This window comes from Lactuca sativa, chromosome 1 (assembly GCF_002870075.4).
Source record: "Lactuca sativa cultivar Salinas chromosome 1, Lsat_Salinas_v11, whole genome shotgun sequence".
Classification (NCBI taxonomy): domain Eukaryota; kingdom Viridiplantae; phylum Streptophyta; class Magnoliopsida; order Asterales; family Asteraceae; genus Lactuca; species Lactuca sativa.
The window spans coordinates 72,827,442-72,834,634 of NC_056623.2; positions in this window are offsets into that span (position 1 = coordinate 72,827,442).

The window sequence follows — 7,193 nt, forward strand, 5'->3', positions numbered from 1 at the left end:
AGGGACTTATAAGATTTGGTAAAAGGGGAAAGTTGAGTCCAAGGTTTATTGGACCGTTTAAAGTCCTTCAGAGGATTGGGAATCAAGCTTACAAGCTCGAATTACCCGAAGAGCTGAATGGAATTCACAACACTTTTCATGTGTGTTATTTGAGGAAGTTCACGGGAGAAGTTCCCGATATAATTCCAATTTCTGAATTGAGAATTGATGAGAACAAAAGGTTGATTGAAGAACCAGAGGCAATTGTTGACCGAAAGACTAAGAAGTTGTGACGCAAAATGGTTGGGTTAGTGCTTGTCCGATGGAAACACACGAATGGGCCGAATCTCACCTGGGAGACGGAGAGTGACATGTTGAGTCGCTATCCGCATTTGTTTGTTGATGTGTGATTCCGGGGACGGAATCATTCTAAGGTGGAGAGAATTGTAACGCCTGTGTTTCCGGACTTGCCATTTTTAGCAATGTAATAGTCTAGGTTAACCTTGTAACCCGTTTTGAAATAATAAAAGTGTATTATTTGAGTATTATGTGTTTTGTGCTTAATTGCTTAATTATGTGGTTTGATTAATTAAGAATAAAAATAAGCGTCGAAATTTAAGTTTAAAATAAACTTAATATCTTTGGTTAATGTTGTAGTGATTGAAACGAGGTTTCCGAATATATATAGAACGCCCAAATCTGACTTCGTATGAGGAAGTTATGATTTATCGAAGTTCCGGCTTAGCGATATACAGCCTGTTTTACTCGATTTGAGATCGAGCGGTTGTTAGCCGAAGCAATCTAAATGAGAATCGAAGATCTCATTGTTGGTATTGAAACGATAAAAAGTTAGGCGAGAACGGACGTCAAACGAAGAAGTTATGAATTTATAACGAAAGTTTCTGTCCCGGCCTATTAAAAATAATTAATAAAAAATAAAGTCAAAATTAGCCGACGGAGTCTAAACGAAAGTCGTAGAGCATGGTCTCACCTTCGCGTGGATATAAAGAACGTCGAAAACGGAGTTCGTATGAAGAAGTTATGAATTTCCGAAGTTTATTAATCATTTGGTATTTATTTTTAATTCAAAATTCGGAAGCATTATCCGAACGAGTCATTGATCTGATCCGAGGTACGCGCCGCGTACTCCGAGGGTGTCGACATCGCAGCAAGTGGCTTCGGATGACGCATGCGCTTACGAACATTGGAGCAGTACGCGCTGCGTACTGCTGTACGCCCCGCGTAATTGAGGCTTCCAGCCTCTATATAAAGGATCCGAAGACAGCCTTCTTTGTTGTTCATTTTCTTCTCTTCTCTCTAGTCTTTTGCATCGTTTTTCGTGCCGAAGCTATCCCGAAGTCCCGGTATCATACTCTAGCCCCGAGGCAAGTCCCGAGATCCCGAAGATCCCGAGAAGTGCGGTTCCCGAGTCGAAGCTCTGCCCGCGAGAAGTTCGATTTTTGTGAAGATCTTCCAGATCTGCTGTGGATTACTACTTCTATAAGCCGTAGTGCTGTCCGATCGTCTTCTGATCAAGTGAGTGTGTAGTTATTTCTTCTAATACAATAATACGAAGTATTTTATATAAAAATACGTGCTATGTGTATATATTTGGTTGTGTTATGTGTGAATGAGTATTCACTCTCTTCTATCTTATAGATCTGCTTATTTCTTTATGAGATATGTGTTATGTGTGTGTGTGCCTCATCTGTTATGTGATATATGTGTTGATTAAAGCATGCTATACAGGTTTTCTTTAAACTATGTATACAAATGTATATTTTTATCTACTAATATGTTGGGTAGAACATGGGTAGACCGTTGGTGTGTAATAAACAGATGAGAGGCCTCGTTGTTGTTTGATTGAGTCATCTAGCGGAGTTTAGATGACGACCACTGGCTATTCTAGACAGTCTTGTGGAAACATTAGTAGGTTCGCCACCTGTAGGTGTTAATGAACTTGGGTGTTCATTCGCTGTACTCCATCCCCCTCATGGTTGCCTTATTTGACTTATATTGCTGAGGTACCCCCGAAGCATGTGTTGTCGCCCCGATGAAATATTCTTAGACTAGGTCCCTTATGTTAGTTGTTTTTAGGGACATTAAAGTGAGAATAACGGGAATGGGTAATTGGGTTATTGTTGGTTGGTGAAAATTAAATATGATATTTATTGTGCGTTGAAAACCCTATATGCTCACCAGGCTCCCAAGCCTGACCCACTCAGTTTTAAATTGTATTACAGGTAGTGGCGGAAGGGCATGAGATGGATGAACCATCAAGTTGTTTTGTTTACAAGTCTGTATATGTATATATTTATTGAATGACTTGTAATGTTATCGTTTATGCTTATTGGTCTGTATCGGAACATGACACCCCGAGTTTTGATTATATAATGAAAATACATTTCTTTTATGAAATACTTTGGTAAACATTGTTTTATCACGTTTTGTTTTTGGGAACAAATTCCGCAACTCTTTCAAATCAAAAGGATTTACTCTGAAATTATTTTAAAAGCATAAATGAAAATCGGTCTTTTCTGGCCGAGATTTTGGGGATGTCACACAAATCAAGAATGTAATACATCAATCTAAGCTGATTCTCTATGTAATGGTTGAGTCACTCCTAAAAGTAGCCTAATCACCTTTGTTTAGTCTTGACTGAACCAAGACATCAACTGAATTTGGGATACATAAACGATAAAATAAAAACCACACATATACAAATCAAAGCATACATAACTGTATCAAAAATATCCCACAAAATAAGTAAAAAAAGTATCAAAATACAACCCAAACACATCAACCTACTCCTCATTGCTCTCATACTCACCCTCCTCGTCCTCCGTACCGTCCTCGCTGTTATCATCAATGTCCCAATGGTGTGTGCCAGAAGGATCAGCACCATCATGAACAGGCTGAGAAGGTGGTAAAACAGAAGGACCCACCTGAGGTAAAGGTGGATGGTCTATCGCCAGATGGTGCATCACCCAACAATCGAAGCCATGATCCAACGACGCTCTTCAGTGTAGCATATAGACGCTGCATCACATCGCCTAGAGTCGGATCCGTCTAGCGAGGCTCGACATGCCTAGGCCTCTGACGCCACTCAAAGGCAAACTCAAGGATGTGATTCGACTCCAACTGTCTAATCGGATCCACAATATCATCATCTGGAACCCTTGATTTCCGCCCCACTCCCCACACCAACACCCGCATCTTCCTTAGAGCGGTAGTACCCATGTCTCTGATAGGAATAGGAACCATCCCGCTAGTGTCAAACTCATTAGATAGGGCTAACCCAGTGAACCAATGATCCTCGTTAATCATGCTCGAAGGCATAGAACCTAGAGCCATACCAGATAAATAGAGAGCAATGGCAAAGGGAAGATGGATACAAACCTCAGTCCGGGTCAGATACCACATATAGAAGAGGTCGGCAGAATGAACCTTCTCACACTCCTTGCAGGGATAAATAGTATAAACGACTAATCGGTGGATCAACCGATAAATAGGAGACCTGAAGGTATTCTCCTTGGTCATCATGGAAACATAGGTCCCCCTAGCATGACCCCAGACATACATATAGCCATACTCCTATGGTAGCTTAGTAATACCCCTATCAAGATAAGCATACAAATAAGGACTCAAAGTCTCCTCCGTTGTATAAATATCTAAATGTCTCCCCAGATCGATCATGTTGCAGGAGCGGGATACGCCTCCTAGGTAAAAAGTAAAGACTAACATGACAGGCCATGTCATTGATGTCTTGTCGAAGTAAACTATCAAAAAGAAATCCCACCAAAGCTCCTTGTAAATCACCTTCCAAACCCCAAAAACTCGTTGCTATCCACGAAAGACAAAAAACTCAAGACCGTTATCATCCCACAATACACGAGTAAGGAATGGCTCCAAAGTAGCCGTCAACCTAGACTCGTCTGCATCCCTCTAGGAAAGAGCCTGAGGAACGCCAATCTTATTGGATAGAAGAGTGATCAGGCGAGAGATGAATGAACTCCGATCAACAAGATTATCGAAGAACTGTAGGAATGGATGTGATGGCCTGTTAGGAGGTAACTGACCCGCGGCTTGTCGACCTCATCTCGACATATCTGTAGAAAAATAAACAAAAGACAATTAGGGATGATAGTCTAGTTAAAATGTTGCAAAAGGTGTTGAAATGGACCAAAAGTGCGAAGGTATGCGCTGCATATGAGTACATGTGGTGCACATGACTCCATGCGGCGTGCTCTTAGAAAACGAAGAACAACAGTTTTGAAAAATTGTTGTTTAGTCCAATTTTCAACACAATAACCATATAGGGAAATTCGAATAAGCTACTAGAATACAAATAAGTAGTTCATTTCATCTAAAACATTACGAATTTAAGAATTTATTTAAAAGTTTAGAAATTTTTTTGAATTCTAAAAACTCGAAATGATGATCAATGGATGAAATAAACTTGAAAATTGAGTATGAAGGAAGTAAAATCGGTATTGTGGTTAGCTAAATTACTCATCCCTTTCATGAAATTTAACCAAAATCCATCCATTGATAAAAACCTCCAAAAATCCATACAAACTCGATGTATCATCCATTAGGCTTAATATTGAGAAAGACGAATGTTTGAAAAGTGTTGAATGAGGAAAAATCGAATTTAATGCTAATCTACTACAGGTCCGCGGAGCGCACGTCGTGTGCCGGCACGCATGTCCAAAATTTTCAAAAATTGACACTTTTTGTCTCCAAAAACTTTTGATACCCTAGATGTTCAAAACCTTTAGGAATTTAAGGTAATTAGAATATTAAGGGAAAAGACAAGAAATTTCCTTGGAATAATAAAAAATTTCCATTCATATAAGTTGGTAGGAAAACAAAAATAACATGTCGTAATAAGGAAGAAAACAACAAAAGAATAGATATCAGTGAAGTCTTTATTTAACAAGCGATAAGGAGACAAGTTTCTAGGAAAGCAACTCTAGTACCCTACAAATGGAAAAAGTAGTGTGATCCTAGTAAACAAGGATAGAATGACAACCCCATTAGTTAAATATAGGAATAATGAGTGACCTTCATACTGTCATTTCAGGATAATAACCCTTAAATGCTAACCTTGATTGACCCGACCTCCATTCAGACCATGATTTAGCGTCAAGTCTCTAATGCATTACGCAATCTCAGAGCTAGTAAGAATGAGGGAAACAATAAGGAGGGTAGTCAAATGACAAGAACCAATAAAGATTTTATTAACAATCGGCCAAAATATTTTTATGGAGACAGAGGAGTAGATATTTTGATCCACTGCATTAAAGAGATAGAGAGAAAGTGTTCAAGTTAACATAGAGTTAAGTTCGCAACATACACGTTTATAGGAAGACCACTCCTCTAGTGGAGTATCCAGGTCAAGGCTTTAGGTGTAGACAAAGCCTATGCACTCCCCTGGGAAAAGTTAAAGAAGAAGATGATAAAGTAATTTCATTCTAGAAAAGACGTAGGATGCGGCTTTGCTTCGTCTGTTTAACCTCACGGTCCATGATCTCTATAGGTTCTTCCACGAAGTTGAGGCTCTCATTGATCTCGATCTCATCGAGTGGGATTACAAGAGTCTCGTCGGACAGACACTTTTTCAAGTTAGAGACGTGGAATGTAGAGTGTACGTTACGAAGTTCATCGGGTAGATTGAGTTTTTAAGCTACAGGGCCGATTCTTGCGAGAATCTCGAAAGGCCCTATGTATCTCGGATTGAGCTTCCCACGCTTACCAAAGCGTATCAAGCCCTTCCAAGGTGAGACTTTAAGAAGGACTCGGTCTCCCACCTGGAATTCCAAAGGTTTCCTTCGTTTGCTAGCGTAGCTTTTTTGTCGGTCTCTAGAGGCTTTTAATCGTTCACGGATTTAAACGACCTTCTCTGTCGTTTCCCGAATGATTTCCGGGCCTGTGAGAGTATTGTCAGAAACTTGCCCCCTAGCTAACTGGGTATCACCCACTTTAGCCCAGCACAGAGGGGATCTGCACTTCCGGCCATAGAGGGCTTCAAATGGAGCAGCCTTGATGCTTGTGTGATAACTGTTATTGTAGGAAAATTCAACAAGGGGTAAATGAGTATCCCATGCCTTCCCAAAGTCAATCACACAGGCTCTCAACATATCTTCCAGTGTTTGGATGGTCCTCTCACTTTGTCCGTCGGTCTGAGGATGGTAGGTTGTGCTCATGTCCAGCTTGTTCCCAGGGAATGTTGTAGCGATTACCAGAATCTTGAAGTGAACCTACTATCTCTATCGGACATAATAGATATAGGAACCGCATGCAGTTGTACAATTTCCCTAATGTAATTTCTCGTAAGCTTCTCCATCTTGTGAGTTTCTTTTATAGGCAGGAAGTGTGCAGACTTGGTCAATCTATCGACGATGACCTATATGGTATCAAGTCCACCCGTTTTCTTGGGCAACTTGGTTATGAAACCCATAGTGATCCGCTCCCACTTCCATTCTGGAATCTCTGGTTGTTGTAGTAAACAGGAGGGCTTCTGATACTCGACCTTAACCTTTGCGCAAGTAAGGCATTTACTTACGAAGGTAGCAATATCTGCTTTCATATTAGGCCTACTAAAGGTAAGACTGACTCTTTACTCACATATATATATATATATATATATATATATATATATATAATATTGGGCTTTTAATGCTACATATATATATAGTATAGGGTGTATTTTACACTTTTAAAATAATTGGTGGTTTTATTAATTTTCTCTTTTAATTAAACATTTAATTAACTTAACAAAGCCATGAGGGTGTAATTTGAACTTTTCAAAATACTAGAGTTTTAGAATTTAAATATTACATAATTAAACTATTAATAAAAATTTTAAATTCCAAAACTCGAGGGCAAGTTTTGAAACATTTCAAAACATTAGAATTTAAATATTTCAAAATTAAACTTTTAATCAAAAAATTTTAATTCCAAAACTTGAGGGCAAGTTTTGAAACTTTTCAAAACATTTGGGTTTAACTCTTTAAATTTCAAAGAAGAAAATTTTTAAGTTCAAATTTAAACTATAAAACTTAAATGGAGTAATTTGAAACTATTCAAATAACGCAATTATCTAATTTTGACCTAGTCAAATTTCTTGCAGGATAATTTATCAAATAACTCAAATAATTAAACATTATCTTATAAGGTAACAAATATTTGATTAAATGGTAATTATCTAC